The sequence below is a fragment of the Salvelinus namaycush genome, chromosome 3 (genome assembly GCF_016432855.1).
Source record: "Salvelinus namaycush isolate Seneca chromosome 3, SaNama_1.0, whole genome shotgun sequence".
NCBI lineage: Eukaryota > Metazoa > Chordata > Actinopteri > Salmoniformes > Salmonidae > Salvelinus > Salvelinus namaycush.
In genome coordinates, this window is record NC_052309.1 from 72684365 (window position 1) to 72696010 (window position 11646).

Consider the following 11646-nt stretch of genomic DNA (forward strand, 5'->3'; position numbering starts at 1 on the left):
TCAGCTCTATCTGCATGGTGAGGTCAAGGGCTGGAACCACAACTGTCGATTTGATCTTCTTCACCCATGTGACAATGTCCATGCACTTGGCAGTAAACTCATCTCTGGTTAACTGCAATGAACATATAGAGAAGTTAGACAGTGTACTGATATAATGACTTAGAGCCATGTGATTACTCACCATTTCACTAACCAAGCAGACAGGAACTGACTTTAACTCACCTTGGCACGCATATTCTCACTCAACAGATTCCAGTGGCTGAAAAGTAAATAACAGATAACTTTTCTAATGAGGAACATATCAAGGAAGCCCAGTTGAGTTGGGCATCTAAAAGATTTATAATACAATCAAACAGTCAAGGGGAGAATAGGAAAGCCACAGAGCAACATACTTGTCAGTCATGTCCTGCACAAAGGTGCAGAGAACTGGGGAGCTTCTTTGCAGCCTGACAAGGCTGTTCTGGGACGTTGCAGCCTGGGGGGCCGTGGGCGTGGTGGTGAAGGTCACATCAGTATCCTGGGGACGGCAGGAATTACAGTTAGGCTGGAATTCAATCAACTCTAGAACTCTCTCCTCCCAAACACACACACACAATGCAACTAGTAGATTAGATTGAGAGATGACTACAGTCCTCACCTCCAGTTCCAGGTCTCCAGAGTTGAGTAGAGAAGTCTGGTGTGGCTCCTGTACATGGGATGGGCCAGCTGTCTCTAGATCAGCCTGCATCTCACTTTCTATTTCAGCCTCTAGTGACTGGGTTGGGTCAGCTGACTTCAGATCAGCCTCCTGCATCTCTGCCTCCGGTTCAGCCGCTATTGACTGAGTTGGGCTGGCTATTTCTTGATCAGCAAAGAATTGGGCCAGGCTTAAATTTGGACAACAAAAAATGTCATCGGTAATTTGCTGCGTGATGCTTGTTTGATCGAATAGAAGTTTCGTAATGGTTAGGTTGTTTGGAATGCACTGATATAAGCGGACACTCGTGGCATTTCAGCAACTTTGAAAAAAATCGACTTTATATTGGAGTTGTGCCTGTTGTTCACACATGCATCTGCCCTCTCCTTGGCTAGAATGGTCGTACCTGATCTCACCCCCTCCCGCCTGCCTTCTAGGGTATGTATTTCCATTGTTAGAGTGGCCACTCGACTATCTTGTCAATATAATTGATCATCTTTGCTTGCACCCAACCTAAGGGTCATAACCTTTGACCCCCTGAAGTCATTAGAAAGAAGGCCTACATGCTACATCTAGCCTATCTTTACAGTAGCCTATGACTGGTCTATTACTTAAATGTTTTGGTCAATGACAGCCTATAGGCTACCTTTTAACCCACATAAATTAATACAATTGGATGTTATCCTGCTGTAAAATCTGTACAATGATTCTTCTTCTCATTTACAATAACCACAGTATTGAAAATAAAATAACATACCTCAGACACTTTACTCTCCATGTCTTTTCCTTGTAAAATAAGAGAATGTGCATCCAATGATTAACACTAGGTTGTCCAGTCAACAACGAAGATAAGACTGACCAACCAGTTTTTCTGTTCAGTTTTAAACCTCATCAATTATGACGTAACAATGTTATGAGTATTTTACGCAGTGGTAAAATGCACCCCCAATTCAACGCTTTGTTTATGGCCTACACATTGAAAGTACTGAATTTTAATGAAAGTTCTGGGGGTGGTAGGCCCATGTTTTGGGCTTTTGACGCAAATGTTGAGTGCGATGCAAAGCAACATAAAAGGTGATACACTAAGTTACATACCATAACGTCGCAGTTGAGCTGGAACTATCCTCCTATAAGATCATGAGAGTTTTTGAATAAGGTCGCAGTACACCAGTATCTATCTGTACGTTAGAGGTATCGTCGTCATTAACGCACGGGTACTGGGGCAGGTCGCAGGTATAGTTACATCCCTGCTCTGATTACTCCTGTAATTCAACCAGATATAAGGAGAACAGGCCAATAAACTATCACTGCACAGTCAATACCTATTACTGACAATCTATATTCACCCTAAAATCGATAGTTATATCCAATCATTAACATCGGTTCAATAAACTCTGCCCAGCCTATATAGAGGACTTCAATAAATAAGGGTGGTACATAAAAAACTAACTAAAGGACATATTGCCCTCTTGTGGTTAGTAAAGGTAATGATGTGATCCCAGTCTTCAAAAGTTTCTGACACTAAACTCTCGCGAGGCTCGGTCCAGAAGTACCGCTATGAAATGAACACAATAGACTAATAGTCTGCTTTTATGGTTTAATGGATCTTTGAGGTTATTGACCTTTGGCCGAGTTTTTAATCAATAACAGACAGTGGATAGTAAATCAAAAAATGTATTCGAATACTTGACTTTGTTTCAAAGCATTGTTCCAAAATAATTTAGCAAATAAAAAAGTATGTGGACACACCTTGAAATTAGTGGATTCAGCTATTTAAGGCACACACGTTGGTGACAGGTGTCTAAGCACACAACCATGCAATCTCCATAGACAAACATTGGCAGTTGTCACGACTTCGACCGAGGCAGGCTCTCCTTCCCGTTCGGGTGGCGTTCGGCGGTCGTCGTCACCGGCCTATTAGCTGCCACTGATCCTTTTCTCCCCCTCCCTATGTGTTTATTGGGCGCACCTGTTTTGTATGAGGGTTAATTAGTTGGGCTTATTTAATCAGCCGGCATACACGTTTCTTTGTGCGGGATTGTTTGTATGTAAGTTGGTGTTGGTTTTGTGCTTCATGTTTCTGGACATTATTCATTCCCCACGTGTCTGGGGTAGTTTATTAGTGTACACCCAGTGTGTTAGTAGGGTGGCCTAGTTTGTCCGTGTTTCATTAAAGAGCATTTGTTTTGCAATTGCTGCTCCTGCGCTTTTTCCTTCACACTCCGACACCCAGGCCTTACAGCAGTAGAATGGCCTTACTGAAGAGCTCAGTGACTTTCATCGTGGCACCGTCATAGGATGCCACCTTTCCAACAAGTTAGTTTGTCAAATTTCTGCCATGCTAGAGCTGCCCCAGTCAACTGTAAGTGCTGTTATTGTGAAGTGGAAACTCTAGGAGCAACAATGGCTCAGCCGCGAAGTGGTAGGCCACACAAGCTCACAGAACGGGACCCCCGAGTGCGAAGCACGTAGAGCGTAAAAATTGTCTGTCCTTGGTTGCAACAATAACTACTGAGTTCCAAACCGCCTCTGGAATCAATGTCATCACAAAAACAGTTTTTTTCTGGCGCTTCATGAAATGGGTTTCATGGCCGAGCAGCCGCATACAAATCTAAGATCACAATGTGCAATGCCAAGTGTCGGCTGGAGTGGTGTAAAGCTCGCCGCCATTGGCGTAATGAATCATGCTTCACCATCTGGCAGTCCGACGGGCGAGTCAGGATTTAGAAAATGCTAGGAGAACGCTACCTGCCTGAATGCATAGTGCCAACTAAAGTTAGGTGGAAGAGGAATAAGGGTCTGGGACTGTTTTTCATGGTTTGGTCTAGGCCCATTAGTTCCTGTGAAGGGAAATCTTAACGCTACAGCTTACAATGACATTCTAGACGATTCTGTGCTTCCAACTTTGTGGCAACAGTTTAGGGAATACCCTTTCCTGTTTCAGTATGACAATGCCCCTGTGCACAAAGCGAGGTCCATACAGAAATGGTTTGTCGTGATCGGTGAGGAAGAACTTGACTGGCCTGCACAGAGCTATGACCTTAACCCCATCGAACACCTTTGGGATGAATTGGAACGCTGACTGCAAGCCAGGCCTAATCGCCCAACATCAGTGCCCGACCTCACTAATGCTCTTGTGGCTGAATGGAAGCAAGTCCACACAGCAATGTTCCAACATCTAGTGGAAAGCCTTCCCAGAAGAGTGGAGGCTGTTATAGCAGCAAAGGGGGGACCAACTCCATATTAATGCCCATGATTTTGGAATGAGATGTTCGACGAGCAGGTGTCCACATACTTTTGGTCATGTAGTGTACATTAGGCCTACATGTCATAAAGTATATGGCATACTGAAGGAGGCATACTTTCAGTGCCAGTTCTGTTTTGAAACCTTGTACGCCTACGCATGATGTCCATTTTGCAATCAACTACTTTGAAAATCATGGAGAAACATTCAAGAAATTCCCTAAAACGTTAAGAGTCTGATCATTTGTACTATGACACATTTGTTGTTAATTATTGCCTCCTTTGATAAGAATTTGTGTTGTTAATTTCAGCAGACAGTTCAGAAGTCTCACTCTCTTTGTAGGGGAGAAGTATGTTGTGAAGAAGAAACATAACATTCTAGAATGGTTGAGGAGGAATGACATCAACTGTGAACCGGTATATGGATCAAATTGTCAGATAGCCCTGGATTTCTCCTCCTCTCATGGCAGCAAAATGAACTGCATGAAATGTATTCAACTTAACAGTGTGAAACTGAATTAAAGGTAGACAGTCACATGAGTAAGAGGTTTCCAAGTGTAAAGAACACAACCTTCATGATTGTTTGGAGTTCTTTGTTTATCATCTTTTCATATTGAAACAATCAGGATGTGCCACACATAGCGCTGCTAGGTTCAGCAGGTGGACAAAGGGCTGCAGTGGCCATGCTCGGGTGTCTTCATCAGATGTGCATGGATGACCTGCTGGACTGCCTCCTGTATGTGCATGTGGTGTCTGAGTCCACCTGGTAAGCACAGACAGATACCGTGTATTATTGTACAGTAAATATATAGATTAGAACACAAGTAGAGAGCAAGTAGGTTCATGGAAAGAAATCTTAAATATGTATTTAGCAGTAAGGAAAATGCATTGATTTTGATAGCACGTTATAACCCAAGATTCTCATTGCACTTACACACACACACACACACACACACACACACACACACACACACACACACACACACACACACACACACACACACACACACACACACACACACAGGAACATGTCTTCCCTGTTCAAAGAAGCTGCCTGTGGTCCAGACAAAATTATTGAGACCATAAAGGGACCCAGTGTAGGCTTTGGAGAGGTCCAGGGTTGGTTAACCGACAGAGTGGAGGTGGAGGGCTTTCTCTCTCACAGACGTCTAGGGTGTCTTCACAGCAGCCGGGGTCATGAAAGAGGTCAGCACCATAGACAAGCAGTAAAATCACATTACAAAAACATAAAAATACACCTTATGGAACAGCGGGGACTGTGAAGAGACACACACATGCACAGACACACTCATACACACACACACATGATAACGTACGCACTATATACACACACATGTACACATGGATTTTGGTTTGTAGATATGTGTGGTAATAGAGTAGTGGCCTGAGGGCACACACTTAATGGGTGTGAAATGTAATGGCATGTTTTTTACATTTTGCTGGACCCCAGGAAGAGTACCTGCTGCCTTGGCAAGAACTAATGGAGATCCATAATAAATACAAATGCATTTGAAACTTTCCAAGATGGCATAGCAGTCAGACGTCCTTTGTCCTCGTCTTGTCGTGTCCCGTATATATATATATATATATATATATATATATATATATATATATATATATATATATATATATATATATATATATATTTACACCTTTCTTCGCATATCTTTTATATATTTTATTTTATTAAAACTCAACTTCAAAACACTCTCCTGCAACCCGCCTCACCAATTTAAAAAAAAAAAGTATTATTTACCTCAAATCTGAAATCCACAATAGAAGCTAGCCAGAAGCTAGCCAGAAGCTAAACAGAAGCTAACCAGAAGCTAGCAGGTTTACTGGCTAACGTTAGTATTCAGCTAACCACGGTTTGTGGTTATCAGCTATTCCTTTAGCTCGAAAATCTGTTGCCAGTTTTGTACAACGCGACTCAGACCAGAACATACCGGACCTATTTTTCTCTCCATATCCCCGGATTTCAAATGCAAGCTCTGGACATTTACACCTGGATTTTGCAGCTAGCTAGCTGCTATCCGTGTGACTATTGGCTTACGTCGATCCCAGAGCAAACATCAATTATTCAGCTAGCCAGCTGAAGAGTTCCATCAGCCACTCCTGGACTACAATCACCTATCCGGACCCGTTTTACTGCCAATGCGGAGCCCCAACGGGCCTTCACGACTGGACTACCGATGTTATCTGCCCGAGGGAGTTATCCAACTGGCCCCTCCGTCGCGACGTTACCTGAACGCCCATCTACGGCCCGCTAATCGTTAGCTGTCTTATCGGCTGCTATCTGAATAAGTCTATCGGACGGTTTGTTTTCTTGGGTCACTATAACTATATATATTTTGCCAATTGGATTGAACCCCTCTACCACACGGAACCCCACTAATCTACCGACGGAAACGCACGAGGTGGCTAAAAACAGACCTCCATCCTATGTTAGCTTGCTACCGATGGCCCGGCTAGCTGTCTGAATCGCCGTGACCCCAACCAACCTCTACTCACTGGACCCTTATGATCACTCGACTAAGCATGCCTCTCCTTAATGTCAATGTACCTTGTCCATTGCTGTTCTGGTTAGTGTTTATTGGCTTTATTTCACTGTAGAGCCTCTATATACCTTATCCAACCTTTCAGTTCCACCACCCACACATGCGATGACATCACCTGGTTTCAATTATGTTTCTAGAGACAATATCTCTCTCATCATCACTCAATACCTAGGTTTACCTCCACTGTATTCCCATCCTACCATACTTTGTCTTTACATTATACCTTGAAGCTATTTTATCGCCCCCAGAAACCTCCTTTTACTCTCTGTTCCAGACGTTCTAGACGACCAATTCTCATAGCTTTTAGCCGTACCCTTATCCTACTCCTCCTCTGTTCCTCTGGTGATGTAGAGGTGAATCCAGGCCCTGCAGTGCCTAGCTCCACAACTATTCCCCATGCGCTCTCTTTTGATGACTTCTGTAACCGTAATAGCCTTGGTTTCATGCATGTTAACATTAGAAGCCTCCTCCCTAAGTTTGTTTTATTCACTGCTTTAGCACACTCTGCCAACCCGGATGTTCTAGCCGTGTCTGAATCCTGGCTTAGGAAGACCACCAAAAATTCTGAAATTTTCATCCCTAACTACAACATTTTCAGACAAGATAGAACGGCCAAAGGGGGCGGTGTTGTAATCTACTGCAAAGATAGCCTGCAGAGTTCTGTCCTACTATCCAGGTCTGTACCCAAACAATTTGAACTTCTACTTTTAAAAATCCACCTCTCTAAAAACAAGTCTCTCACCGTTGCCGCCTGCTATAGACCACCCTCTGCCCCCAGCTGTGCTCTGGACACCATATGTGAACTGATTGCCCCCCATCTATCTTCAGAGCTCGTGCTGCTAGGCGACCTAAACTGGAACATGCTTAACACCCCAGCCATCCTACAATCTAAGCTTGATGCCCTCAATCTCACACAAATTATCAATGAACCTACCAGGTACCACTCCAAAACCGTAAACACGGGCACCCTCATAGATATCATCCTAACAAACTTGCCCTCTAAATACACCTCTGCTGTTTTCAACCAAGATCTCAGCGATCACTGCCTCATTGCCTGCATCCGAAATGGGTCAGCGGTCAAACGACCTCCACTCATCACTGTCAAACGCTCCCTGAAACACTTCAGTGAGCAGGCCTTTCTAATCGACCTGGCCGGGGTATCCTGGAAGGATATTGATCTCATCCCGTCAGTAGAGGATGCCTGGTTATTTTCTTTAAATGCCTTCCTCACCATCTTAAATAAGCATGCCCCATTCAAGAAATTTAGAACCAGGAACAGATATAGCCCTTGGTTCTCTCCAGACCTGACTGCCCTTAACCAACACAAAAACATCCTATGGCGTTCTGCATTAGCATCGAACAGCCCCCGTGATGTGCATCTTTTCAGGGAAGCTAGAAACCAATATACACAGGCAGTTAGAAAAGCCAAGGCTAGCTTTTTCAAGCAGAAATTTGCTTCCTGCAACACAAACTCAAAAAAGTTCTGGGACACACTGTAAAGTCCATGGAGAATAAGAACACCTCCTCCCAGCTGCCCACTGCACTGAAGATAGGAAACACTGTCACCACCGATAAATCCACTATAATTGACAATTTCAATAAGCATTTTTCTACAGCTGGCCATGCTTTCCACCTGGCTACCCCTACCCCGGTCAACAGCACTGTACCCCCCACAGCTACTCGCCCAAGCCTTCCCCATTTCTCCTTCTCCCAAATCCAGTCAGCTGATGTTCTGAAAGAGCTGCAAAATCTGGACCCCTACAAATCAGCCGGGCTAGATAATCTGGACCCTTTCTTTCAAAAATTATCTGCTGAAATTGTTGCCACCCCTATTACTAGCCTGTTCAACCTCTCTTTCGTGTCGTCTGAGATTCCCAAAGATTGGAAAGCAGCTGCGGTAATCCCCCTCTTCAAAGGGGGGGACACTCTTGACCCAAACTGCTCCAGACCTAAATCTATCCTACCCTGCCTTTCTAAGGTCTTCGAAAGCCAAGTCAACAAGCAGATTACCGACCATTTCGAATCCCACCATACCTTCTCCGCTATGCAATCTGGTTTCAGAGCTGGTCATGGGTGCACCTCAGCCACGCTCAAGGTCCTAAACGATATTTTAACCGCCATCAATAAGAAACAATACTGTGCAGCCGTATTCATTGACCTGGCCAAGGCTTTCGACTCTGTCAATCACCACATCCTCATTGGCAGACTCGACAGCCTTGGTTTCTCAAATGATTTCCTCGCCTGGTTCACCAACTACTTCTCTGATAGAGTTCAGTGTGTCAAATCGGAGGGTCTGTTGTCCGGGCCTCTGGCAGTCTCTATGGGAGTGCCACAGGGTTCAATTCTTGGACCGACTCTCTTCTCTGTATACATCAATGATGTCGCTCTTGCTGCTGGTGAGTCTCTGATCCACCTCTACGCAGACAACATCATTCTGTATACTTCTGGCCCTTCTTTGGACACTGTGTTAACAACCCTCCAGGCGAGCTTCAATGCCATACAACTCTCCTTCCGTGGCCTCCAATTGCTCTTAAATACAAGTAAAACTAAATGCATGCTCTTCAACCGATTGCTGCCTGCACCTGCCCGCCGGTCCAACATCACTACTCTGGACTAGAGGTCGACCGATTAATCGGAATGGCCGATTAATTAGGGCCTATTTCAAGTTTTCATAACAATCGGAAAATCTGTATTTTTGGGCGCCAATTTGCCGATTTTTATACCTTTATTTAACTAGGCAAGTCAGTTAAGAACACATTCTTATTTTCAATGACGGCCTAGGAACGGTGGGTTAACTGCCTTGTTCAGGGGCAGAACGACAGATTTTCACATTGTCAGCTCGGGGGATCCAATCTTTCAACCTTACAGTTAACTAGTCCAACGCAATAACGACCTGCCTCTCTCTCGTTGCACTCCACAAGGAGACTGCCTGTTACGCGAATGCAGTAAGCCAAGGTAAATTGCTAGCTAGCATTAAATTTATCTTATAAAAAACAATCAATCATAACCACTAGTTAACTACACATGGTTGATGATATTACTAGATATTATCTAGCGTGTCCTGCGTTGCATATAATCTGACTGAGCATACAATATGAGTATATAATCTGATTGCGCAGAAGCAGGCGCGTAAACATTCATTCAAACAACACTTTCGTGCGTTTTGCCAGCAGCTCTTCATTGTGCGTCAAGCATTGCGCTGTTTATGACTTCAAGCCTATCAACTCCCGAGATGAGGCTGGTGTAACCGAAGTGAAATGGCTAGCTAGCTAGCGCACGCTAATAGCGTTTCAAACATCACTCGCTCTGAGCCTTCTAGTAGTTGTTCCCCTTGCTCTGCATGGGTAACGCTGCTTCGATGGTGGCTGTTGTCGTTGTGTTGCTGGTTCGAGCCCAGGGAGGAGCGAGGAGAGGGACGGAAAGCTATACTGTTACACTTGCAATACTAAAGTGCCTATAAGAACATCCAATAGTCAAAGGTTAATGAAATACAAATGGTATAGAGGGAAATAGTCCTATAATTCCTATAATAACTACAACCTAAAACTTCTTACCTGGGAATATTGAAGACTCATGTTAAAAGGAACCACCAGCTTTCATATGTTCTCATGTTCTGAGCAAGGAATTGAAACGTTAGCTTTCTTACATAGCACATATTGCACTTTTACTTTCTTCTCCAACACTTTGTTTTTGCATTATTTAAACCAAATTGAACATGTTTCATTATTTACTTGAAGCTAAATTGATTTTATTGATGTATTATATTAAGTTAAAATAAGTGTTCATTCAGTATTGTTGTAATTGTCATTATTACAAATAAATAAATAAAAATCGTCCGATTAATCGGTATCGGCTTTTTTGGTCCTCCAATAATCGGTATCGGTATCGGCGTTGAAAAATCATAATCGGTCGACCTCTACTCTGGACGGCTCTGACTTAGAATATGTGGACAACTACAAATACCTAGGTGTCTGGTTAAACTCTCCTTCCAGACTCACATAAAACATCTCCAATCCAAAGTTAAATCTAGAATTGGCTTCCTATTTCGCAACAAAGCATCCTTCACTCATGCTGCCAAACATACCCTCGTAAAACTGACCATCTTACCGATCCTCGACTTTGGCGATGTCATTTACAAAATAGGCTCCAACACCCTACTCAACAAATTGGATGCAGTCTATCACAGTGCCATCCGTTTTGTCACCAAAGCCCCATATACTACCCACCACTGCGACCTGTACACTCTCGTTGGCTGGCCCTCACTTCATACTCGTCGCCAAACCCACTGGCTCCAGGTCATCTACAAGACCCTGCTAGGTAAAGTCCCCCCTTATCTCAGCTCGCTGGTCACCATAGCAGCACCCACCTGTACCACCTGTAGCACGCGCTCCAGCAGGTATATCTCTCTGGTCACCCCCAAAACCACTTCTTCCTTTGGCCGCCTCTCCTTCCAGTTCTCTGCTGCCAATGACTGGAACGAACTACAAAAATCTCTGAAACTGGAAACACTTATCTCCCTCACTAGCTTTAAGCACCAGCTGTCAGAGCAGCTCACAGATTAATGCACCTGTACATAGCCCATCTATAATTTAGCCCAAACAACTACCTCTTTCCCTACTGTATTTCTTTCTTTCTTTATTTTGCTCCTTTGCACCCCATTATTTCTATCTACTTTGCACATTCTTCCACTGCAAATCAACCATTCCAGTGTTTTACTTGCTATATTGTATTTACTTTGCCACCATGGCCTTTTTTTGCCTTCACCTCCCTTATCTCACCTCACTTGCTCACATTGTATATAGACTTATTTTTCTACTGTATTATTTACTGTATGTTTGTTTTACTCCATGTGTAACTCTGTGTTGTTGTATGTGTCGAACTGCTTTGCTTTATCTTGGCCAGGTCGCAATTGTAAATGAGAACTTGTTCTCAACTTGCCTACCTGGTTAAATAAAGGTGAAATAAAAAATAAAAAATCCTGTATTAATTCCTATGCTCAGAAATAATTTTGCCATTGTTTGTGCATTATTGCATTACTCGTTACAACCTCTGTTTCTTGTATCTTTTCCTTTGTCTTTGATCAGATTGACAAACGGCGTCTTTCTGAGGAGTCACAGAGAGATGCGACCAATCCCTACCCCATCTACA